Source organism: Cygnus olor, chromosome 1 (assembly GCF_009769625.2).
Source record: "Cygnus olor isolate bCygOlo1 chromosome 1, bCygOlo1.pri.v2, whole genome shotgun sequence".
NCBI classification, from domain to species: domain Eukaryota; kingdom Metazoa; phylum Chordata; class Aves; order Anseriformes; family Anatidae; genus Cygnus; species Cygnus olor.
In genome coordinates this window covers 173,640,327-173,667,660 of record NC_049169.1, presented here as the reverse complement: position 1 = coordinate 173,667,660, position 27,334 = coordinate 173,640,327, and the positions used below count along the sequence as shown (strand labels likewise).

The window sequence follows — 27,334 nt, the reverse complement described above, 5'->3', positions numbered from 1 at the left end:
TCAGAAATGTAATAGATTACATACTTAGTAATATGAATCCTTTTCAGAGGTCCAATTAAGAAATGAAACAGACAATAAATGTATTTCCTACTTCTTTTTTCTTTTTTCCCCAGTCTAGAAATCTAAGTCCCACAGAGTTTTATTGTGCTAATGGCTATGCTACCAGGAATAGTAAGCATGGACTGCCCCTGCCACCCCTTTCCGAGAACAGCTTTCACAGACTTCTGTACAAATGCTACATCCTCTCTGAGTGCATAATCAGATGTTGTACAACACCTTTTTTACTTGTCCATATTGGGTTATGTCCTACACTAGTAGCTTATATCTGCTGCATGGAGTGGAATCTAAAGCCCAGGGAAAAGTACTTCCACTCCCTGTTCAATTCAGGGAGGTTCCAACAGAAAAATGCTGAATCTGTGAGATGTGTTAGCAATCCTGTCCCTTCCCCAGACAAACTCTAAGTCAGGGCTGTTATTAGGCACTTCCACCTAGGCTAAGAAGCACAGAACCTAATCATCAGTTAGCCTTTGAAAAAGCTAAGTAGAGCTCACACCTAAAACAAGGTCTTTACAAAAAGGAAGAGATTATCTATAGGCCTTTTACAGCACAGCTTTTTGATTCAAGTTTACACATAAAATTGGATTCTAGGCCCATTTTGACCCAAGATTAAACCTTCAAACCCTAATGCCAGAACTCTCAGCTCCAGACTACAGCCTAGTGGCAGTACGGAAAAAAATGAAAGAGGAAAATACTTTCTATCTTATTTACTGAAACTGAGCCTTTGTGAATCAAGAATTAAGGTGCCAAGAAGATAAAAACATGTAAGAGCAGAGTCCAGTGATCCATTGCCTTTTCCCAGGGATATTTATGGTCTCTATTCAATTATTAAAATGTAAAGTGTAATGTGTAAAACATACTGGGAGAAAATAACAATGCCAAGAGCATTGCATTGTCATTATCTGACAGTTGGAAAAATATGAAGAGAGCAGTGAGAGTATAGAGAGAGAAAGAGAGACTGTAAAATATCACTGTAGAAGCAGAAAGAGAAATAATTTATACCATTCCACAGGTGGTAAATCTGAGGCAAGATATTGGATGGCTCATTCAATTTTATGCAACAAGTACATGGCTGAGCCAAGACTAGGAGACTCACTCTAGATACACAAAATCATAGAATAATAAAATGGTTTGGCTGGAAGGGACCTTAAAGATTGTCTAATACCAACCCCCCTGCCATGGGCAGGGACACCTTCCACTAGACCAGGTTTCTCCAGGGATGGGGCATCCACAACTACTCTGGGCAACCTGGTCCAGTGCCTCACCATCCTCATAGGAAAGAATTTCTTCCTAGTACCTACTCTAAATCTATCCTTTTTTAGTTTAAAACCATTACTCCTTGCCCTAATACTACACTCCCTGACAAAGAGTCCCTCTCCTGCTTTCCTGCAGGCCCCAGTTAGGTACGAGAAGGCTGCTATAATGTCTCAATGGAGCATTCTCTTCTCCAGGATGAACCCAACTCTCGGAACTTGTCTTCATAGAAGAGGTGCTCCATCCTCGTGGCTTTCCTCTGGACTCTTTCTCATATGACCTTGTCCTTCTTGTGCTGGGGGCCCCAGAGCTGAATGCAGTACTCCACGTGGGGTCTCACAAGAGCAGAGAAGAGGCTACCAGCTAGCCTCAACCAGCTAGCCAGGCTTCTTTTGATGCAGTCCAGGATACAGTTGGCTTTCCGTGATGCAAGCACACATTGCTGGCTCATGTTGAGTTTCACACCCCCAGGTCCTTCTCCTCAGGGCTGCTCTCAGTTCATTCTCCGCCCAGCCTGCATTTATGTGGATCTTCTCCATGGTCTTGCCAGGCACAGAGGTGAGACTATAGTTTTCTGGGTCTTCCTTTTTTCCATTTTTAAAAATCAAGGTAATGTTTCCCCTCTTCCAGTCAGTGGGAACGTCACCAGACTGCCCTAATAATAAGAGAAAAGAGAGAAAAGAAGAGACAACCCAATTCCTAAAACAAAAACAAAAACAAAAACAAAGCTTACAACTAGGATGACCAAAAGACAAAGAGATTCTCTGAAAAAAATGGAAATAACATCAGCAAAAAATAGAAGAATTTTTCCTCTTGAAGACGTAAGTAGTGTAAAACTGATTATCAGACAACCTTATTTTGTTTTCTGCTTTTACCTTTCTGGGCCCATCTTATCTCATAAAGTTCAGCCAGTGGAGAAATAATTACTGTATTTTTATTAACAGGTTAATTTTTGAGCTTCCATGTGTGGTGGTTACACTCAGGTGGGCAGCCAAGCTCCACCACAACCACTCTCCCAGTCCCTCTCCTCAGAGAGAAAGGGGGAGAAAATATGATGCAAAGTGCTGAAGGGTTGCGATAAGGACAGGGAGATCGCTCAACAATTATCATGATGGGCAAAACAGACTCAGAGCAGGGAGACAGTAAAACTTATTGCCTATTACTAACAAGCTAGAGAAGTGAGAAGCAAAGAAACAAAAAACACCTTCCTCCTCCACCCCCCACTCCCCCCGCCCCCCCCCTTCACCTTCTTCTACCTCCTCCCCCGAGTGGTGCAAGGAAACGGGGGAATGGGGGCTGTGGTTTGTCTACAGCACTTCATCTCCGCTGCTCCTTCACGGTCACTCCCTGCCCCTGCTCCGTCTGAGGTCCCCCCCACGGGATGCCGTCCTTCCCAAACTGAGCCTGCGGGGGCTGCCCACAGGCAGCAGCTCTTCAAGAACTGCTCCCACATGGCTCCGTACCATGGGGTCCATCCGTCAGGAGCAAACTGCTCCAGCACGGGTCCCCCACGGGCGGCAGCTCCCCACAGGCCCCCTGCTCCTGCGTGGGCTCCTCTCCACTGGCTGCAGCTCTGGCCCGGGGCCTGCTCCTGCAGGGGCTCTCCATGGGCCGCAGCCTCCTCCAGGCCACATCCACCTGCTCCACCAGGGGCTCCTCCACGGGCTGCAGCGTGGAGATCTGCTCCATGTGGGACCCATGGGCTGCAGGGGGACAGCCTGCTCCACCAGGGGCCTCTCCACAGGCCGCAGGGGAACTTGTGCTGCATGCCTGTAGCACCTCCTGGCCTCCTTCTGCACTGACCTTGGGGTCTGCAGGGCTGTTTCTCACTCCTCTCTCTTCACAAGTTTTTTTTTCCCCCTTTCTTAAATCTGCTCTCACAGAGATGCAGACAACTTTGCTTATTGGCTTGGCTCTGGCCAGCGATGGGCCCCTTATCTAACATGGGGCAGTTTCTGGATTCTTCTCACAGAAGTCACCCCCATAGACCCCGCTACCAAAACCTTGCCATGTAAACCCACTACACCATGATATATGAAAGATACAATCCTTCCTGTAAATTGGGTTCCTGCATATTTTGACTCTTTCATGAGAGAGGGTCTCTATCTCTCCTACAAGTTTTTCTACTTTCCACTGAATAATTAGCATTGAATTAAACCAACAGTCAGCGTGACCCTGCTCTTTGGTTAGCTTTGAGATAGAGGACTCAGGACAAGATCTAGTCCTAGATCTTAAGCAATTTATTCTCTTCTTTCATGGACATTTTCTTTGTCTATATAATTATGTTATTTTATATTTATTTATTATTATTTATGTGCAGTCTATTATGCACATATTATTTATGTGCAGTCTGCCTTGACAGATTGAATAGTGCAGTGGCAGTAATCCTTTTTCTTCACTACTACTTGGCTGTCTTTCTTCAATTACTGTGTCATCTCCAAAGTTTACCAGTGATCATTTCCTGTTTGTTTGTTTTTGTTGTTTGCTGTTTTGTTTTGTTTTGTTTTCCTCCTCAGGTCATTCCTACAAATGGGGAATAGAGTCAGTCTTCTAACAATGGTAGAAATGCAGCTGTTCATACTTATATATACAAGGGGTGACTGTCTACTTCTGATAAACTCATGTGAATTCATATTAATTATATTTCCTAATAGGAATTCTGTGACGGTAGAGACTCAGATGAGGCACTACTATTAAAAACTCTTTATCAAGTGGTTGTAAGTGGTGTAACTTTGGATCAAGTGGTTGTGAGTGACTCAGCAGAAGTGAAGGGGAACCAAATAAAAGCACCTCTATAATTAAGGTTTAAATTCAAAAGAGAAAACTTGAAAGAGTGGAATTGAATGTGGCAGAGGCTTAGAATCTGACTTAGTCAAAAGTACAGGAATTTTCTTCAATTTTCATTACAAGCAAAGTAAAGGAAACTTGTAGAAAAGAGCCTCAGATCTAAAGGGATGAATAGTGTCTTTAAAAGTAAGAAAAGCAGTAAGGCTGCAAGAAAAAGAAAAAGGTTTAATCAGTAGCAAGAGTTGTGTGTTACAGGTCAATATGTTTAGAGAAAAAGTGAGAATTGCAAAAGCCAAGATAAATTACATCTTGCAAAGGATATTAAAACAAATACTGAAAAGTTCCTTATCCACATAATTAAAACTAGATCAAGGAAAGAGATTAAATATAATCTAGATATGACCCCAAAACTGAATTAATATTTTGCCTCAGTTTTCAGTAAAGTTGAGGGCATTAAGCATACCAGAAGAGGCAAGCTAGTTTTTAGAAATCAGGGTCTGCAAATGTAAATTACCATAAGTAAGATGCAGAAAAAATATATATATACATAAAATTCCCTCTAGATATTCAATGCACTCAAAATGGATGACAGGATAATCCCTATCAGAAAGATGAAATGATCTCTCATCTAATTTTAACTCTTTCAGAGGGGTGTATCTGTTGTTTTCAAGCCAGATAGCACCATCAGAGTTGAGGAAAAAAAAAAAAAGTTATTTGTATAATTATCATTATGTACTAATTTAGAACTAATTTGAAGAAAAACATGAGTTAAGATATAAAAGTAAACATAAAATAAGATTAAAAAAAAAAAAGAAAAGAAAAAACAAGCTCATTAAAATTATGATAGCCAGGCTAATAGACTAGCTAGATATTCTTTGTAGATGATTTTAAATGACTAGCAGATAAAGGAAATGAAGGAGAAGTGACAGATATGGACTGCAATAAAGAATTTGATTTAGTAAATTATACTAATAGAAATTAAAGTGAATAGTATAGAGTACAATGTAATGTAATTTGGAATGAATAACAATGCTCTTGCTATCAAACAGGAGTTCCTCAGTTTGAAAGAATGAAAGGGTAAGAACTGCATTCAGTTAGTCACAGGATGACTATAGGTTATGAAGGCGATGTAGCTGCAAAACAGGCAAACTTAGGATGCATTAGACCAAATATTTCCAGGAAAGAAGAGAAATCACAAACACCATTGTACAGTATACTAGTAAAGACCTGTGTGTACTATCGTGCACAATTTTTGCCATTCATGATAAAAAGTATTCATTCACACTAAAATGGGTACAAATAAGAGTTTGTAGGATCACTGGAATTATGGAGAGTATCTCCTGAGATAAACATCCAGTGTTTTCTCATAACAAAATGAAAGCCAGAGGAGGCTGTGACTATTCCCTTCAAGTACATCAGGGATAAACACCAGAGAGAGATAAGAAATACTTAAACAAAAGGATGATCTTGGCACAAGTACAAATGCATATTATCTGGCTATGAATACATTTAGTTTGGAAATTAAGAAAAGGTTTCTAACACAGAGGACTCAGTTTGTGGAACTGCTTTTCAATAGGAATGAGGGGGCAAAAAACTAACTTTTTTAAGCAGATATTTTAATGAAAGGTGTCATTAGGACAAAGCTGCCTCTGTCAGCTGAAAGGCTTAACCCTTTGATTCTTATACCCCTTGCTCCTAACATCTATTAGTTTAATCTGATGCTTAATGGAATTATATATCTCTTATTAAATGAAAAATCTCTGTTTTGTTAGAAATAAGAATACAATTCCATTTTATTCAGGCAGACATTCACTCTGCAGAAATGGCACTACTGGAACACAAATAACCTAATAATGACACATTATTAAAAAAAAAAAAAAAAAGGCACACACACACACAAAAGAATACTATGGCAATGACTGAACATGTATGGACATAGGAATTATGATAATTTTTGTTCTATGTCTTGTACACTATTTCCCACAAGTTGATATTTATATAGTGAATGGAGCATAATAACATCCTTGTAAATAATCTTTTGATTGCCTCATAGCTTTAGATTAGATTTCTGTCCAAAAAAAAAAAAAAAAAAAAAGTAAGGACACAATCTCTGCTGTGAAGTGTTTGACTCAAGATTAGATTCAAAAGTTTACTAAAGGACCTCGTGTGTAAAAGATGTTATCAAGGCTCAAAAGGCAAAGACTGCTTGCCAGATCTGTTGGCCTTATATTTTCTTCTTAGGAAGAAGGCAAAATATGCCATACGTATCTCATATACTTATACTTTCATATTCCACAGCTGATTTGGTATGTCAAGAGAACTAAAGAAAAATGCATTTTTAGAGCATGAGAGTTCAAAATAGCATTTAACAGCATTTGTCTGAGCAAAAGGGTGACACAGTCAACTGAAGTCCAAATAAAAGCCATGGAACAGAGGGAGCTGCAGTTTAATTACTTGCTCTGAAATACTTCACAAGTGAACATTTTTCATTGACAATCCTTCCTAGGTGCAACTCAAGAAGGAACATTCTGTTAAAATTGACACCTAATGGCCCTTTCATTTTCTGGAATATAAAACTGAAGAAAGTGAATATATATATATATATATATATATTTTTTTTTAAGGTCTTAGGCTCTTGTATCCAGTTTCTAGACACCAAGGGCACACTTGTTTATATTAGGTTATCAACTAGAAATTCAAAAATCTCATTTTGGTAAAGTTTTGAAAAGGAAAGACTATTTAGTGGTTTTGTACAAAGTATTACAAAAAAATTTAGAAGACCAATTGAAGAACCCCAGAGACGTTGCGTAATGCTTCCTTTCCAAAAAAAAAAAAAAAAAAATCAGGCCTACTCACTCATGTTTAGCCACTATACCTTCCATTTCTTCTATAAATGCAATGTAGTATTTCTGCATTTTCAGATGAGCTATTGGTTTCCAACCAGCATGACACAACCCCACACCTTCAAGCATCTGATTCAAAAACATATTGAAATTCTCAAATATTTTAGGAGCGGACATAGATGTGATAAAGAAAAGTCAGTTTGGCACAAAATTTCAGTTTTTCAATGAAAAATGGCTGGTTTGATTGCTATTGTTCGGAATGTTCCTTTATTCAAACCAATTTGTTTATATATGTGGATAAAAAAAGTAATTTATGTCTCTTAAGAAAAGTTCCTACACTTTTTACCTGCTCTGCTGGATTAATCATAGGATGGTGGTTTTTGTTGTTGTTGTTTGGTTGGTTGTTTTTGTAGCAAGGTTTTACTGAAAATTAAATTGATCTACAGAGTTTCTCACAGTAGCAATTTGCCAAGCAAGGATATCATCGGGACCCATATAAATGAAAAAAAGCGTAATATCAACATTGTTTAGAGACAACATACAGTCTCTAACTCTAAATTAAACAATGATATTATATGCCTTAATGACATGATTGAAGAACATACCTTCAAATTCTTATTTTGAAAATGGTATGACTAAATTAAATAATTCTACTGTGACATCACCACCTGTGTCCTTTTTTATAAACCTTAGTGCTAAATAGCTATTTCAGTGATTCAAATATCTGAATAATTCACCATCCTGACATGATGAACCATTCACAGTGACTTCATGCCTCCTGTTACAAACTCTGAAAAAGGTACTTAAAAATGACAAGGCTTTTTCTTGTTTTATTTGACAGAAGTGAACTCCTTAAGAGGAATATTTTTTCTGAGACTTTATATTCTGTGCTAGTTCTCTGATACCAGAGCTAGGATGTTCTAAAGAGTAACTCAGTGTGAATTGCAGCAGTTTTGAAGAAAAGGACAAAATATCTTAAAAATTAAAAGACATTGGGTGTCATTCCCACCAAAATTCCCACCAGAGGCCATCTGCAGATTGATAAAACTACAAATTACATAAAACTAAACAGTTCACAAATAAACTCCTTTCAATGAGAAGCACTGATTTTTCTTTCTCCTATTCAGCCCAAAATGCAAAATTTCCTACCTATCACAAATCAAACAAGATATGTTTGTAATGTAAAACACGGTAATCATAGCAGCAGAAGAGTTAGTTGGAATTTTGTCTTTGATTTTGGTGGTGTCAGGACTTAGCCCATGATGACAGTGCTTGGAAGGGAGAGGGGCTGTAGTAAGTGCAGACAGGTGACTTAATACCATCTTGCAACATACTTACTATAAAGGATCCTGCCCCAGGCAAGAAAACTCTAATTTTACAAGGTGCCATGAACACAGGTTAGAGACTACTCATGTTCTTTTCCGATATATAATACTGGTGACTTTTCCTTAATTGGAGTAAAGGTGTGATTATCCTCAGAGACACCTCAATGTATTTCTTCAGATCAGACTTTAATCCCTCTGCTGATCCATCATTTCTTGCTTCTATTTTGCTTGACAAGGCCTTGACCAAAGCCGTACTCCAAAATTCTCTAATCAAGAGCATGTAATTTATTGCTCACGAACAACTGTGAGACCTCTGCCACCACCAGTGAACCATAGGTCACGGATTTTGGCATCATATTAGACCTTGACAGCAGCCAAAAAAAGTCTCAGGTCGCTTTTCAGATCAACACATAAGCAGACGCACTACTTAAACTGCGCACACAGTATTATCATCTTAAATAAAATCCATCTGATTTTGACTGCGTGTTAGCTGAACTGTGGATGCAACACAAATGTGGAAACAATGTGCATAAACTCACTGATTGCCTTCAAGGTAAGATTTATGTCTACGTTCTAGGTAGAATGTACTCACCCAAGAAGGCAAAGGAGTAATCCCATACTGTAGCTTTCTCTCTCCTCTGCCAGAGCTGGATTCTAACTTCTTCTGCCTTAGAGAGCCCTTTTGGACAAGAACACTACTAGAGGCAGCAGAATAACTCTTTAACATAAATGTAACATTTAAGATCACCTTCTGTCTCTGTGCTAGCAATGCTAACTGTGGACTTTCAGTTTTTCCTACTGTTCCACAAAGCTTACTGAAATTCCTCTTTTAAAGAAGTATTCATAAAGAGAAGTTGTAAAATGTGTTTGAATGACCCATTAGCAGGAAGAGAAAAAAAAAGTTTGAACATAACCCCATCTGTTTTTGAAATGTGGGCTATATGTGGGCTATATTTGTTGTTATATATGTTTTTGTTTTTGTTTTTTCATTGTTGTTTTAACCAGTAGTTGATGTGATATTTCAAAAGTTCATATATTAGTTTACATATGGTCATATAAAAGGAACTGGTTTCAAAAGTGAAACCGAGCATTCACTATATTATATACAGCTGTTAAGTATTTTCTATAGTAGTTACACTTTCAATCTCATTTGTTACCTTAATTCTATTCCTAATTAAATTGCTGTGAAATTATATGTATTTGTGGTGCATCTTGAACCCGTATTGCTCAATAAAAATAAGTTATTTTTAAAAAGCCAGTGCATTATATTCATACTATCACTAGAAATCCATACTGTGTTTATACAGCTTTAGGGCTTCTGATGACTGATAGTCAATGCAACTACAGTATGCATGATGTAAAATCTGAAATGAGTTTAATATTCAGGGCTTAATTTCATGAAGTACTACTGCTACAGGGGGAAAAGGTTTACTGGAAGAATGCAAGATTTCTTCATTCTGTGGTTCTGTTCCAGATTATTTCCCTGTCATGATGTATAAAAGAAGGTCATTTCTCAAGGAAAAAAAAATAATGAAGAAGAAGAAAAAGCTAAGGTCAAATGATGTTGACCTGATCTCATTTACACAAGTTTTACACTTCTACATCAATAAAGCTACTTTGACTGTCACTCTTCATGGATCAGGATTGTGTTTCCCTGTTTTAATGTCACTGTATCTGTTGTTTTGTTTTTTTTTTTTGTTTTTTTTTTTTCCTCTTCATTGTTCTCTCTCGCTAATGTCAACTTCATTCTTTTGTCATATTCTGAGGAAGATGCCAAAGGAAAGCATCATTATTGAATACAGAGGTCTTCAGTGACTGAGCTCCTAAACCTGGGAAGATTGAGGCACTGATATTTAAATACAAATTCCTTCATTTGACAAAGGCAATCTGGCAGTCCTTTACCTTCCAGAATAACAACTCCCAGTTTAAAACAAAAATGAGCCTTTTGGATTTCTGGGGGTTAAACCAAGCTGCCAGGAAAGTCAGGGGAGAGGATCTGACTCCCAGATGCCTCTGCTAGAGAAATTAATCCTGGAGTTTAGCATCTGGATCCTTCAACTGCCAAGCTCGCCCCAGTCGTCTGCTTCATCACTGGGCCAGATTAAAAGAGAGTGATGAGCAGGAGCAAGTTCTGCACCATCCGTGACAAGAAAAGAGGAAAAAAAAATAAAAAAAAAGAAGCAGAAACAAAAAAACATGAAATCAAGCGTGTCTTGCCATTGCATGTGTATGCTAATGCACTCTGAAACAATGGCCTGCTTTAAAGCTATGTCAACAAAGCCAGTCAGGTCTGTCGGTTTGCTTCTACAAACAGTGTGCTGGTTAAAGGTGGCAAATTTGTGCAGGTTCATCCCATTAGGGTGCCACCTGTCAAGTTTTTTTTTGAGCACACATGTTCATAAAATGTATTTTGTTTCAGGTTGATAGCAGCCCTCATCAAGTATTCCATTCTCACATGCATCCCACACACTCGTGTAATGCGATTTCAAAATACAGATGGGCTCCACCAGATAAACTCAAATCCAGATCTGGACTTAGTTCCCCTTACAAAGTTCAGGCATGTTATATTCTGGGGATTCGAACTAGTCTCATCATAGTTTGGAGTCCATCTGTAAAGTTGGATGTGTATTCAGATTTTAAAATCCTCACTTTTTAATTCATGTCAAGATCTTCATATTTTTATTCACATAAACATAGGGTGTTCAGGAGCAGATTTTGACTTTTTGCTTATTGCTACTTCAGGACGAAAAACTTTGTAAATCCAATTACACCATTTTGGAATCTAACATTTATAAACCTCAGGGGAAAAAAAATAATCCTTTGTTCTTTCTCTTCTCAAAACAAACTTTGAGAGCATCAGTCATATCGTAAGAAAACAAACAAACAAACAAACAAAAAACAGGACAAAACATCACTGATCCTTTTACTATACTGATGACAGAGATGGAGTGGATCAGCAAGGCAAAATAAAAAAACCCTCAAAGGACCCTCAAAGATAATGAGTTCCCTGGTGAGGTCTGTCTGATTTAGAGGAAGGAAAAATTTATCTATCTGCATAGTTTTAGTAAGACAGTTGAAGTTTTGTGCTGCAAGCTGACTCTGTATTTGTTACATCTGAGGAAGATGCTGTCTTTGTAGATGGAAATGCATCTTCTTGAACAGGAGAATCTACTGTGGGGAAGAATAATTTACTTGTCTGCTTATAGAGAGGCCAGGGTACATTGAAGTTGGTGATAAGAAAGAATGAACTCTGGGAGAAGTAGTGGGATGAGAAACCTGTAAATGCCATTTGGCTGTTCTTGCTACTGCTGCTGACGTAGCTTTTGCTATGTCAATACATAAGCATACAAAAGAACTTAAGAGTGCTGTGATCAGATGAGTAGAAGCCCTTCTTTCCCCCATAAAGACCACACAACAGAGCACATTACTTAGTCTTTCGCAATAAAAGTCTTTACATAAACATTTCCTGCAAAATATGTTGTCTTGATTACTGGTTTGACAGCAGCATTGTGTCATGACCAGACTGTATCCAAAATACCCCCTCAGTGTTAGGCATCAGCTAATGTCTGTAAACACAAACACAAACGAAAATCAGAAATCTGCTCCTACAATCACTTCAGACAAAAACAACAACAACAACAACAAAACAGAAAAAAAAAAAAGATAGATGTATATATATATATATATACCTTTTTTTTTTTTTTCAGTTTGTGCCTTACTCTGTGAAGAATGGTTTGGGTAACACAGCTGAGACTTTCAAAAGCTTCCAGTGCTGCTAAGTGACAGTTTTTAAGATGATATAATTTAAAGAAAAACTATTTTAAAGAGCACTGAGGTAAAGCTGTTTTAAAAATACAGTTTTAATTTTCTTAAGTAGGAAAATAGAAGATCTGTGTTATCCAAAAAGCTACTCACTTTGAAAACACTGGACTACGCTCCTGAATCTTATCACTTACATATAGCATAGGTAGAGTTTATTATATTTGCTATTGCTATAATGGAAATGCATGTGATTAAAAATATTTGGGATAACAAAAAGAAATGTTTCTACATACAGAAAAAATGGTTTTTACAGTAATAAAATCTTACAGAGTAGAATTTTCTCCACCTATAGAGATTCCTCTTTCAGAATCTTTTAATTTTTCAGAAAATTCTTCTTCTCAGATTCTTGGGGGAAAAACAAAACAAAACAAAACAAAACAAAAAAAAACATATTTTTTCCAGTCCTCTTTCACCAATGAAAACGTAAGAAAATTTTTCCATTATTTTCATTATCTATATATATATATTTTTGTCATTGAACAAATGAACAGAAGTAAAGCAAATGAGAATTAACTAATTTGTACATAAATGCAAAATGTTCTAACAAAAAGTATATTTATGTTATGCATTTGTCATGTAAACATAAAGATAGTTGTAAATAATTGAAGTAGTTGGGGCTAAGAGAGGAAGTTCACCTTTACTCCTTGTTATGCTAGTTTTACTTTGGACCAGAAGTAAAAAATCTTCCTGCTCCAGAAGATTTGGCCTTTTCTCAAAAACGAAGCTGAACAAGCTCCACTGGAATAAATATCTGAATAACACACTGAGGCAGGCAGAGAAACACATAGGAAATGGGGAATTTTAAATGCAAATGAAGCCCAGCAACTTATGAGAGAAATAAGGAACTTTCTCATAGCAGAGATAAATGAGAGGGATCAAGATTTTATTGAAATTGTTCAGTTTAAAAGTTGCTTGGTGAAAAGCAAGATAAACTTTTTTCCTAGATTGACTTCATTTCTGATTTTTGTTTGTTTGTTTGTTATACTTATGACAAAACACAGCTTTAAGGATTCAAAGATATAAAGATTGATCTTGGTATCTTCAGTATTCTTTCTGTAAGAAAAGAATGGAACAGTTCCACTCTATGGCCTACACTGCTTTTATAAGCTCCTTAAACAAGCACAAAAGAAACTGACATAATTTAGGCTATTTGACTGTAGAATGGAAAATAATACAGAAATTATCTACCAAAGAAAGAAAATCTCTACTCTTTCATGATGATGTTAAAACTAGACTTAATAATATGGGACACCTAGATTATTCAAAGTAAATGGAACAAACTACAGCTGGTGCTAATTCTACAATTTTAATTGAAAAACCTTAAGTATGGATTAATATTGTTGAATCATGCAATTTAAATCAAGCTTCGAAATTTATTAGCTGATGAGATATGTTTAAGAGCTGGCAGAAAAGCTCTCAGAATAAAACCTGTTTCCTAATCAACTCAGAAACACATATTCTATCAAGCAGATGAGTCAAACTGTAATTTAATAAATTCAAATGCACAAACTGGAGATTATGAATTGCACTTTTGAAACGGGGGGACGTTGGCTAAATCCACAAAATATTGCATGGATTATCTATTCTATACTAGTTCCTTTTCATTGTAACCCAATTTACTGAACCCTAGATGTAACTGCCTGTTCTGAAGAAAAAGTCTTCATATAGACTTCTATTAGAAAAGACTGTGTAATGTTCTTTGCTGTGCGATCTTTCAGGGGTAAAGCAGGGTATCTGCTAATTTGAGGACTAGACTGAAATGATTATCTAACTTAGATATATTGTAGCATTTCATTTTTAGGTGTGGTACACAAAACAAAATTCAAATCTCAGTTTACCACATGTAATTTGTGTGCAGCGCATGAGAATCCCAGAAGGGTAATAAATAAGAAGAGGGAAAGGAAAGGAAAGGAAAGGAAAGGAAAGGAAAAGGAAAGGAAAGGAAAAGGAAGGAAAGGAAAGGAAAGGAAAGGAAAGGAAAGGAAAGAAAGGAAAGGAAAGGAAGGGAAGGGAAGGGAAGGGAAGGGAAGGAAAGGAAAGGGAAGGAAAGGAAAGGAAAGGAAAGGAAAGGGAAAGAGGAAAGGAAAGGGAAAGAGGAGAGGAAAGGGAAAGAGGAAAGGGAAAGAGGAAAGGAAAGGAAAGGAAAGGAAAAGGAAGGAAAGGAAAGGGAAGGAAAGGAAAGGAAAGGAAAGGAAAGGAAAGGAAAAGGAAAAGGAAAAGGAAAGGAAAGGAAAAGGAAAGGAAAGGAAAGGAGAAGGAAAGGAAATGAAAGAAGGAAAGGAAAGGAAAGGAAAAGGAAAGGAAAGAGGAAGGAAAGGAAAGAGGAAAGGAAAGAAGGAAAGGAAAGGAAAAGGAAGGAAAGGGAAAGGAAGGAAAGGAAAAGGAAGGAAAGGAAAGGAAGGAAAGAGGAAAGGAAAGGAAAGGAAAAGGAAAGGAAAGGAAAGGAACAAGGAAAGGAAAGGAAAGGAAAAGGAAAGAGGAAAAAGGAAAAGGAAAGAGGAAAGGAAAGGAAGGAAAGGAAAGGAAAGGAAGGAAAGGAAAGGAAAGGAAAGGAAGGGAGCGGAAAGGAAAGGAAAGGGAAGGAAAGGAAAGGAAAGGAAAGTGGCGGAAAGGAAAGGGGCGGAAAGGAAAGGAAAGGGGCGGAAAGGAAAGGAAAGGAAAGGAAAGGAAAGGAAAGGAAAGGAAGGAAGGGAAGGGAAGGAAAGAAAGGAAAGGAAGGGAAAGGAGCGGAGCGGAAGGAAAGGAAAGGAAGGGAAGAAAGGAAAGGAAAAGGAAAGGAAAGGAAGGAAAGGAAGGAAAGGAAAGGAAAGGAAAAGGAAAGGAAAGGAAAAGGAAAGGAAAGGAAAGAAAGGAAAGGACGGAAAAGGAAAAGGAAAGGAAAGGAAAGGAAAGGAAAGGAAAGGAAAGGAAAAAGGAAAGGAAAGGAAAAAGGAAAGGAAAGGAAAAAAGGAAAGGAAAGGAAAAAGGAAAGGAAAGGAAAAAGGAAAGGAAAGGAAAAAGGAAAGGAAAGGAAAGGAAAAAGGAAAGGAAAGGAAAAAGGAAAGGAAAGGAAAAAGGAAAGGAAAGGAAAGGAAAGGGAAAGGAAAGGAAAGGAAAGGAAAGGAAAAGGAAAGAAAGGAAAGAAAGGAAAGGAAAGAAAGGAAAGGAAAGGAAATGAAGGAAAGGAAAGGAAGAAAGGAAAGGAAAGGAAAAGGAAAAGGAAAGGAAAGGAAAGGAAAGGAAAGGAAAGGAAAGGAAAGGAAAGGAAAGGAAAGGAAAGAAAAAAAGAAAAGAAAAGGAGAGGAAAGAAAAAAAGAAAAGAAAAGAAAAGAAAAGAAAAGAAAAGAAAAGAAAAGAAAAGAAAAGAAAAGAAAAGAAAAGAAAAGAAAAGAAAAGAAGAAAAGAAAAGAAAAGAAAAGAAAAGAAAAGAAAAGAAAAGAAAAGAAAAGAAAAGAAAAGAAAAGAAAAGAAAGAAAAGGAGAAAAAAAAAGAAAGAAAAGAAAAGGAGTGTCTCTCTTTAGAGATCTTCAAAGCCATCTGGACATGGTCCTGGGCAACCTGTTTTTGGTGGCCCTCTTTGAGCAGGAGGTTGGATCAGATAACTTCCAGAAATCCCTTTCAACCATTCTGTGGTTCTCAGATTCTCTGATTCTGTGTGGCATCAAAGCTTTGCTTGAATTTATTTACTGTTAACTCAATAAGGCCAAGTTAGCTGATAACTGCGTACTCTTCAGCATGAAGACAATTTACACAGAGCTACAGGAACACTTCCAGGGATGGGGCATCCACAACTCCTCTGGGCAACCTGGTCCAGTGCCTCACCATCCTCATAGCAAATAATTTCTTCCTAGTATCTACTCTAAATCTATCCTCGTTTAATTTAAAGCTATTACTCCTTGTCCTAGTACTACACTCCCTGAAAAAGAGTCCCTCTCCTGCTTTGCTGTAAGCCCTCTTTATGTACTAGAAGGCCTCTATAATGTCTCCCTGGAGCCTTCTCTTCTCCAGGCTGAACAACCTCAACTCCCTCAGCCTGTCTTCATAGGGGAGCTGTTCCAGCCCTCTGATCATCCTCATGGCCCTCCTCTGGATTCTTTCTAATATGACCATGTCCTTCTTGTGCTGGGGGCCCCAGAGCTGAGTGCAGTACTCCAGGTAGGGTCTCACATGTGCAGTGTAGAGGGGGAGGATCACCTCCCTTGACCTGCTGGCCAGGCTCCTTTTGATTCAGCACAGGATGTGATTGGCTTTCTGGGCTACAAGCGCACATAGAATCATAGAATCATTCAGGTTGGAAAAGACCTCTAAGATCATCTAGTCCAACCTTTAACCTAGTACTGATAAGTCCAAACATTTATCTAGTTTCTTGAAGACCTCCAGGGATGGTGACTTGACCACTTCCCTGGGCAGCCTATTCCAATGCAGCACAACCCTTTCAGTTTAGAAATTTCTCTTAATATCCAACCTAACCTCCCCTGGTGCAACTTAAAGCCATTTTCTCTTGTCATATCATTTGGTGCTTGGAAGAAAAACCTGATCCCCACCTCAATACAACCTCCTTTAAGATAATTGTAAAACATAATAAGGTCTCCCCTGAGCCTTCTTTTCTACAAGCTAAACAATGCCAGCTCCCTCAGCCACTCCTCATAAGACTTGTTCTCTATACCCTTCACTAACTTTGCTGCCCTTCTTTGGACATGCTCCAGCACCTTGATGTCCTTCTTGTAGTGAGGGACCCAAAACTGAATATAGTATTCGAGGTGTGGCCTCACTAGAGCTGAGTACAAGGGGACAATCACTTCCCTAATCCTGCTGGCCACATTATTTCTGATACAAGCCAAGATGCTGTTGGCCTTCTTGGCCACCTAAGCACACTGCTGGCTCATATTCAGCCAGCTATCAACCAGTACCCCCAGGTCCCTTTCCGCTAGGCAGCTTTCCATCCACTCCTCCCCCAGCCTGTAACATTGCATGGGGTTGTTGTGCTCCAAGTGCAGGACCCAGCACTTAGCCTCACTGAACCTCATACAGTTGGCCTCAGCCCATTGGTCCAGCTTATCCAGATGCCTCTGAAGAGCGCTTCTATCCTCAAGCAGATAAACACTCCTGCCCAACTTGGTGTCATCAGCAAACTTACTGAGGGTGCACTTGATCCTCTCATCCAGATCATCGATAAAGGTATCGAAGAGAACTGGCCCCAGTACTAAGACCTGGTGAACACCCCTAGTGACCAGCCTCCAACTGGATTTAACTCCATTCACCACAACTCTTTGGGTCCTGCCACCCAGCTAGTTTTTAATCCAACAAAACATACACATACATGAGCCTTGAGCTCATGTTGAGCTTCTCATCAACCAGCACCCCCAGGTCCTTCCCATCAGGGCTGCTCTCAATCCTGAGATAGAGAAGCAGCCTGGATTGCCCAGGAACAGAGGAAGTACCTTGCACTTGTCCTTGTTGAACTTCACGAGGTTCGCACAGGCCCACCTCTCAACCATGTTGAGGTCTGTCTGGATGGCTTTCCTTCCCTCCAGTGCATTGACCGCACCGCACAGCTTGGTGTCATCAGCAAATTTGCTGAATGAGGTTTAAGCAAATAAATTATGCTGAAGAATAAAGGAGATATGGGGACAGCTATGTACTAAAGTTCTACTTGTAAATAAAAGAAGTAAAAAATGCCTGTAGAAAGTAATCACAAAACTAGTGAAAGTGCATGAAAGGAAGGCAGAAAGAAAGGAAGGCAGAAAGGAAGGCAGAAAGGAAGGCAGAAAAAGAAAGAAAGAAAGAAAGAAAGAAAGAAAGAAAGAGAAAGAAAGAGAAAGAAAAAGAAAGAAAGAAAGAAAGAAAGAAAGAAAGAAAGAAAGAAAGAAAGAAAGAAAGAAAGAAAGAAAGAAAGAGAAAGAAAAAGAAAGAGAAAGAAAAAGAGAAAGAAAGACTGCTAATATTTGTCTGCATATAGATGTAGAAGACCTGTGCGCTACTGAATAGCATCCTGGATGGTCATCCATGTCCTGCAAAAATAGCATGTTCTAATCATTGTTTATATCTTTCTTTTCCTTTTTTTATTTTTTTATTTATTTTTTTATTTTAATTCACTATTATTTGTTTCAAATAATAAGCAATCAGGCCTTGTACCTTCATCAGCTACAGGTCATAATCCCTTTTGGTTCAAATGAATCTATTAGTGAGATTCATAAACTGAATAGAGTAGAAATAAATCTTATGACTATATCGGTACAATAATGGTAAGGTTAAGATGACAAAAGCTGAAGTCTGATTTTGAATAAGAGCAAAATAATTGTTCTATAACATGTAATGAGAAAAAAATAAATAAATAAATTCAGGGATCCTTAGAAAGAAATTTTAAAAACTTATTCTTCACCAGACAAGCAAATTGTCCGCCTATATGCATTTACTGAGTAAAAATAAATAAATAAAAAAATAAAAAAGGAGTAGGAGAAATTATTTTGGCCAGAGAAGAGTCAATGCAAAGCAAAAATGGCAGATCACTGAGTCTTATGTGAGCATTTCTGAAGAACCTCCCCAAAATAATACTGAAGTAGAATCATAGATGTCCTCCATGGTAAGGTAATAAGAAATGAGCTTTGAATTTAATTTGTTATATATATATGTATGTCTATATAAAGACAAAATTTATTATAAAAACCTGCAGGTATGACTACCATATTGATTAGTCAATTCAAAAAATAAAAATAAAAGTAGGTGAATAGATTGAACTATGTTATGTAACCTCTTACCTACGTGATTTGTCAGGAGTCAAACAGAAATCTTCTTCAATAGCAGGAGTAGCTGCCACACTATGTTTCAACAGTGAAGCAACCAGATGAGCAATGCACTGAATTAGCCCCGGGAGTCTCAAAAGTCACAAGAAATGTTCCAGATGGATTCACACACTACTTCGTTGTAAAACAGTGGAAGTACAATTGGAATAGAAAGGACTAGTCATATACATATGTATATGAATCATATACATATGTATATGTATACATGTATATGAATCAACAGTCATTTTAGGAATTATTTTAAGCTGTCTTGTTGTGTCCCTTCTGTGCTTTAAACTGGTCTGCTAATTCAGATGACTTATTTCATCTGCATTATGCAGGCATCAAAATGAAGAAAACCAATAATGAGACAGGCAAGTGTTTCCAAAATACTTTTGGGACCCCATGTATCTCTTTTCTCCTCTTCCTGTTCCCTCTTCTGACCAGACACTGTCCTTATCTTTGTCTTTACCCTTCTCCATCAATGCTTCCAGTGCCTTTGGCAAACAACTCATTACCCTACAGAGTTATACTTCTTCCACTGAAGAGAATGCAGTAACTTCCATTCATTTTAATACTCCAGTGCTAAGGCCTAGCTTACTAACTTCCTCTATCTCAGCTTTTCTATTTTTTTTTTCACTTCTGTGAATTAGCTTATGATTCAATACTCTGCCTCCATTAGAAAATCTCTCTCCTACTGCTGTATTTCACTTATAGTCTATAGCGTTTGTATTTAATTACATGAAGAGTTCTGGGAAATGATATAATGAAAGGCATTGTATAAAGTAAATGTACACTGGATTGTAATTTGGTTTGGTTACTTCAGTGTGTTTAGATGTTTCAGTACTTTCTTCCCTAATAGTTAAATTCATTTATGTCACAGATGTTTGGTTAATGGTCTCCTGCCTCTTCTTAGAGGTACTGTAATTGAGCACCTGTGTGTGGGGACGGAGGGAATTGGGGGTTCTTGATTAATTTTCTCCAGATATAAATTATTTATTGTCTTGTACCATTTTCCTGTCATCCTCTCTGGGACTCTTTTAAGCTGTCAAAGATACCTATTTACTTTTAATTGATTGCTACTTTGTGCTCATTGAGCTTTCCTAGATGACAAACAGAGAAGAAATATTAAAACTAGCCGTATCTAGCTACAACAGGAAGGGGTGGTATAGCACAAATTATTGCTAAGAGTAGAGTCTAATCCTTTGAAGTACTGAATTTCAAGTAGAAAAAGGTAGAAAGTTGCTCAAGAATGTGCAGAAAAGAGCAGCAAAGCTGATGAAGGGAATAGAAAATAAGACATGAGGAGTGGATAAGGGAATTGGGGCTGTTTAGTCTGGAGAAAAGGGGGCTGAGGGGTGACCTCATTGATCTTTACTACTACCTGTAAAGAGGTTGCAGCAAGGAGGGTGTTGCTCTCTTTTCTCAGGTGAAAAATGATAGGACATGAGGCAATGACCTCAAGTTGCACCATGGGAGGTTTAGATCGGATATCAGGAAGAATTTCTTCATGGAGAGAGTGGTTAACCATTTGGAACAGGCTGCCCAAGAAAGTGGTGGAATCACCATCTCTGGAAGTATTTAAGAGATGTGGCATTGAGGGACATGGTTTAGTGGCAGACTTGTAGTTAGGTGGATGGTTGGACTTGATGATCTTAAGGGTCTTTTCTGACCTAATTATTCTATGATTTTATGATCTTAAACTTTTTACTTAATTTCATGCACAAATTTCAGCAGGTCTCATTCTCTAATCTGTTTCACTGTATATAAAATGGACCTAATTGTACTTGCTTTCTTCATATATGTCTGCACATATATTTTTAAAAAGCAATACTTTTTGAATAGATTTTATTTTAATATTATAACCATCTCTGTTTTAACATACTGTCTTCAGATTCTGTCAAGTATTCATCTCACAAAGATTAATGGGACATTAAAAAAAAAAAAAAAGCCAGCTCTTCAGATGTTAATTTTGTCATTCTGGTTCACAGAAAGTCCTTGAATAAAAGGAGAAAAAATAAAATTGTTATCTTGTCACAGAAAAATACTGTCCCCATTGTCATCTGGAAAAACATTATACCTGACAATATCTGAAGACTTGCAGTAGTGGTTACCTCACAGTAGCAGAATCATTATAATATACCCAACAAATAGAAGGTCAAAGGTATGTCACCAGAGAAGTCACGAAGATAATAGCAACGTTTGTAGGAGCCAGTGGAACTGTTAGTAACATAACATCCAGGTTCAATATCTGACTGAAGACTTAATAAATGACAGTGAGCCAACATCATCATGGAAAACATCAGGATACCAGCAACTCATATTGTAACTGACAGCTTAAGTGACTTTAAAAAATATTATAGGGAGGCTGTTGCATTAAGGGTATGCAAGATTAGCCATTATAAGTCTGGTCGTGTTCCAGGTACTGAACTATCAGGATTACAGATTCACAAATAACGTAATACACCCTCAATCTAGTCACGTTCCATGAACTACCACAGCCACACTTGAGTTTGGTTGCATTCAGTGAGAACCATCACGGCTAGATTTAATGAGCAGTGCAATTTATTAAAGCAACAGGTACACAGGTTCTTTGGATTGCCGGTGATAAATTCACTGTCTGCAAAGCACATTCAAATACTAAAAGTATGAGTAACACAGCCTGGCTATAAACATGTTAAAAGGTATAAAGACTATAGAGATTTCTAAGTTTTCCATGGAGACACCTGGCAAAACCAAGTGTACAAATCTTACCCAGAGGCCTCCCAATGGGGGGGCAGGGAGGGGGGAGAAGAGAAACTCATCCTGTTGACTGATCCCAGAAGTCACAATGATATCTTACCTAATATCCCCTCTCCCTTGAAGCCAATTTATATTATTTTCTATCTTTTAGGTGGAGCTTGAGTGACTCTAGTCATGCATATCTTTGTTACAATTGGTGCAAAGTTTTCTCACTTTCATTTAAAGGTATAGGCTCACAGAAATTCAGAGCACATGCTCAGTGAGGGGTGGTCGCATCTTGGAGGCAGGTAGCTTTTGGAAAGGAGGTGTGTTTTGGTATTATAATGAAACTATAATGAGCGAAGTTCACTAAATTACAGCATTTTGTAAAAAACATGGCAGATTGTTGGCTCAGGGTAGCAAATGTGCAGCTTATCAGTCTCGGTGTGCACAAGAACAATCAAGTTCCCATCTTATCACAGAGCCTCGCTGCGGTATCTACACTTCTCTCCACACTCCGTACTGTTCCTCTTAGAGTCAGCACACCAAGTTCCCCTAGTGTGATTAATATCTAAGGTTGGAGGCCTAGGGAACTTCTAAGTAGTTCAGCTACACTCCACCCTGGAAGCTTCTTCAATGCTGTACCTTTTCTTTAAAATGTGGATATCAGTTTAATTTCCAAGTCACCTCAGGCAATTATTCCACAGAGGCATGACAAAATCTATAAAAGTCCTTAGCAATGTTTTAGTTATATCAGGAGTGGGATATATGGATATGGAGAGGCAAATATGGAGAGGCCTGGCAGATTGATTACATCACACTCCCCCAAACCCGCAACAGCAAGCGCCACGTGCTTACAATGGTGGAAGCAACCACCGGATGGCTGGAAACATATCCTGTGCCCCATGCCACCGCCCGGAACACTATCCTGGGCCTTGAAAAGCAAGTCCTATGGCAACATGGCACCCCAGAAAGAATTGAGTCAAACAATGGGACTCATTTCCGAAACAACCTTATAGACACTTGGGCCAATATAGACACTTGGGCCAAAGAACATGGTATTGAGTGGGTGTATCACATCCCCTATCATGCACCAGCCTCCGGGAAAGTTGAACGATACAATGGACTGTTAAAGACTACACTGAAAGCAATGGGTGCTGGGACATTCAAAAATTGGGATACACATTTGGCAAAGGCCACCTGGTTAGTCAATACTAGAGGATCTGCCAACCGAGCTGGACCTGCCCAATCAAACCTGTTACGCACTGTAGAAGGGGATAAAGTTCCTGTAGTGCACGTAAGAAACATGCTGGGTAAGACAGTCTGGGCTACTCCTGCCTCAGGAAAAGGCAAGCCCATTCGTGGGATTGCTTTTGCTCAGGGACCTGGATGCACTTGGTGGGTAATGCAAAAGAATGGGGAGGTCCGGTGTGTACCTCAAGGGGACCTAATACTGGGTGAGAATAGCCCATGAGTTGAAATGTATTATGTTAATTATTATATAATACTGTATGTCATCACTACCATGATTGCTATATATCATAGATGAAAATGGTGATTAATTAGAAGGTATTGGAAAGAGTGTAACCTGAGCATGACATAAATGGTATGGAATAAGGGGTGGATATCTGTCCTGGTTTCAGTTAGGACAGAGTTAATTTTCCTCCTAGTAGCTGGTAGGGTGCTATGTTTTGGATTAGGATGAAAAGAGCTCATCAAAGAACTCAACATGCTGATGTTTTAATTGTTGTAGAGCAGTGCTTACACCAAGCCAAGGACTTTTCAGCTTCTCGCTCTGTCCTGCTAGCGAGCAGGCTAGGGATGCAGCAGGAGCTGGGAGGGGACAGACCCAGGACAGCTGACCCAAACTGGCCAAAGGGGTATTCCATACCATTTGACGTCATGCTGAACAATATATAGGGGTGGTTAGCTGGCGTGGGGGTGGCCGGCTGCTCGGGGATAGGCTGGGCATCGGTCAACGGGTGGTGAGCAATTGCATTTTGCATCACTTGTTTCGTACACTTTATTATTATTATTATTATTATTATTATTATTATTATTATTATTATCCTGTCTTAATAAACTGTCTTTATCTCAACTCACAGGCTTCACTTTCCCGTTTCTCTCCCCCATCCCAGAGAGGGAGGGGGGAGGGTGAGCGAACGGCTGTGTGGTGTTTAGCTGCCAGCCGGGCTAAACCACAACAAGTATATATATATAATGTCCAGCCTTGAATGGTCAGCACACTTAAAATACACATTGTCATACAGAATGCGTACAAGGCCTTATCATAAGGGATACAAAGCTATGCCATTCCATTAGGTTTTAGTGGGAAGAAAAAATTATGATACATAACATACTGCTATATCTAAAGCTGCTGTTACAGTGCTGCTAGCATGCTGTTGCTCAGCTTTGATCAAATTACTTTACAACCATATTTTAAACATATGATGAGAGATCCAGAAAAAGATAATTGAACTCCCCTTTCCTGGACAGTCAAATACATCCTTGTTTTCCCTATGCACCTACTTACCTGCATATGCTTCAGGTGGCCTATTGCAGTCAAAAGCAGACACTGGAAAGTAAACTGCACTGCCTGCTTTATATTAGTGCCACATACCTTTAGCAGCTTTTGCTGAAACTAATAAAAAAAGAACACATGATGGATCACAAAATCTGCAAAAAGTATTTTAAATTATTCTTATCTAGTTATTTATTTAATAATCTGTTCGGGTTTGCATATTATTGATTCCCTTCACAAAGCATGAAGACATTTAGTAGAATATTATTTTGCATGATTTTTTATGAATATGGGCATTTGTATTTGCACTTGAATTTGAAAATATATCTGCAATGGTATTTCTTCATCCCAATATATATTCATCCTCCTCTCAGAACAGGACTCTTTCAGAGAGGGCTGACTCTTAATTCCAGCAATATTTCTATATTCAAACATACTGATACCGAAAATAAAATCATCATAACTGATTTGGCAGGTATACCTTGAAATTCTTAAAGGGAGAATAGTAAGATTCACTCGTTTGAATACAATGCATGGAAGACTGAGGTTTTCATTTCCTAACCAAGTATATTGATAGTATTTTAACTAAGCCATCATCTTTATTACATTTTTACAAAGACCTTATCATAAACCAGTGGTGCTTGAGGCATACTAAAATTGTAAGGCTTTTCCCTCTCAAAGAATTAACATGATGCCTCTCTGGCACTGTTTAGAAATTCTTCATTTGCTCCACAAACATTAAAATGCTGGCAAAGCATTAGTATAAGAGAGAACACCAAATTAGCATTATTTAACAGGATTCAAAATCTAGTTTTTATAAATGGTTTTTGGAAGGTTACTCTTATGTAAGACAATAAGTCATAGAAAATGAAAAGACAGTAAGCTTTCAAAATTAAAACAAAAGTTACAAACATCATAAATATTAGTGTGCTAACATCATGGCCCAACCACTTTTGATTAGCAATGCTAAAGAAATGTCATTGGCCTTCCTAAAGCAGTAACAATTCTTAATTCTTGTTCTCTCTTTCATATTTATATTAGTCTGTCATGGGCTAAAACTATGTGACTTTTGTTGCTATTCAGGATGGTTTTATTAATTTCAGAGACTCCTCCTTAGAAGGTGGCTTGCAGTTTCTGCAGAAACTTGACCAAAGTGTACACTGAGCCTTTGTTCCAGCTGTCTTCTGATTAGGGAGGGCTAGCAACATTTCAGCAAGTGTTGGAAAGGTTCTGGTATAAATGCTGTCCCTAGCATGGATCTCACAGGGACAACAGTTTGTGAAGTGAGAGGGAAATTCTGCTGAGTAGTGTACACCTCCTCGGTAGCAGTAATGACATGCCACAGAGCACAGTCCCCAACACCCACTGGAGCAACTACTATGACTTCAGGGTTTCCTGGGATCTCTTGATGATTCTGTGGCCAGGGACAATGGACTTCTTGCCTTCAGGACATGAACACCAGAGAGAATCTGTGTCGCCAAGCAGGGGAGCTGCGGGAGAAGGTCAACAGGCTGTCCAGCATCAGGAATGGTAAGAAAGAGAATGGATGTATCTTCTCTGAGAGCCTGCAGGATACATGAGCCTGAGCCCCCAGCTGTACTGAGGGAGGGGCAGGGAGAGCCTGTGCATATTGAGTTGGGAAATGGAGATTTCCAGGATGGCAAAGCCTCAAACCTCACAATTTCTGGTACTCCTGTTCCACCTACAAACCTGTAACTAAAGAATAGGATCAGTGCCTTGGCAGCAGACAGAAGGCTGTGTCCATCAAAGATTCTGAGCTAGCTAAGTTTGACTCACACAGCAGCACTAGGAAGAAGGGGTGAATAAAAGCAACGGAAGACCTCTAGCTGCAGGTAACAGAGGCCCTATCTGCTTGTCTGGCTTGCTACCTTGGGATATTTGCTCTTTGCCAGATGCTTGGATCTGAGACATTGTGGAGAGGCTGCCAAGGCTTGTCCATCCCTCAGACCATCACTCCATGCTACTTTTCCAGAGTGTCACCAAATGGGCATGCTGCCATGATCTGCTACCTAGATCATACTGAGTGTGGCTGCATGGGCTGACTGCACTGGGTGTGAGGATGGAAGGTAGAGATACCTAGGCAGTATTCTCCTCAGTCTTACTGGTGAGGAAGAAAGGCTTGAGGAAGAGGAGAACAATCCTGTGCATTAACAACTAATTGAAAAGCTAGTGTTGGAAAGCTGACAACAGAAACTCAGCTTTTGCAAACATGGGATCTTCTTTAAGGATCACATTCTGCTAGGAAGAGGTGGGATCCATCTGACTATGTGGGGAAGTAGCATCTTCACCAACAGGCTTGAAAACCTAGTGAGGATATCTTTAAACTGAGAATGACACGAGAGGGGGATGATAAGTAACAATCATGTGAGGATGTGGTAGATTGGGGTGGTAAACAAAGGACAACAGATCATGTGTACAAGAGATAATAAATAATCAGCAATACACGACTGAAGGAAACCAATGTTAAGCATATGCTTACAAATAAGGAAATGTTCACAGGAGTGCACAATGGGGTGTGATCTTGTACCTTTTCTGGGAAATCAGTAAGACTGGCAGCCCATCTTTGGGGGTTCTACATTCAGGCATGAAGTATGGGGAAACAAACAAGAGGAATTGGAGATCTGTGCACAGTTGCAAGGTTATGATCTTACAGAGATCACAGATCTCTGAGACCAGTGCAAAAGTTCAGAACAAGGAATACCTACCCACAATGGAGAAGGATCAGGTTACAGAGCATTTAAATGAACTAGACATGCACAAATCCCTGGGGTCTGATAGGATGTACCTATAAGTGCTGAGGGAGCTGTCTGATGTCATTGTGAAGCCACTCTCAATCATCTTTGAAAGGTCATCATGATCAAAAGAAGTTTCTGAGGACTTGGAGCTTGGGCAACCTCCTCTAGGTATCCCTACTTGAGCAGAGGGGTTGGACCTGATGACCGCCAGAGGTCTCTTCCAAAACTTAAGCATTCTGTGAAGACAAATGACACCCTTAACTTAAATAAAGGCAAGAAGTGAGATCCAGACAACTACAGTTCAGTCAGCCTACCTCAGTCAATGGGAAGGTGGGGGAGTATATAAACCTGGAAACATTTTCCAAACACATAAAGGGAAAGAAGGTCACTGGAATAGTCAACATGGATTTATAAATGGGAAGTCATTGCTCATGAACCTCATAGCCTTCCACAACAAAATGACTGGCTCAGTGGTTAAAGGAAGAGA

General features: G+C 38.7%; 1 long non-coding RNA gene across 2 annotated transcripts in view; it reads right to left on the bottom strand.

Moving 5' to 3' along the window:
- Positions 1-786: 786 nt before the first annotated feature.
- Positions 787-27,334, bottom strand: part of LOC121061656 — a 58,701-nt gene continuing 32,153 nt past the window's right edge. For both annotated transcript variants that reach the window (XR_005815204.1, XR_005815205.1), the window contains one exon: positions 787-1,966. This is a non-coding gene — a long non-coding RNA (uncharacterized LOC121061656). The remainder of the gene's footprint in view (positions 1,967-27,334) is intronic.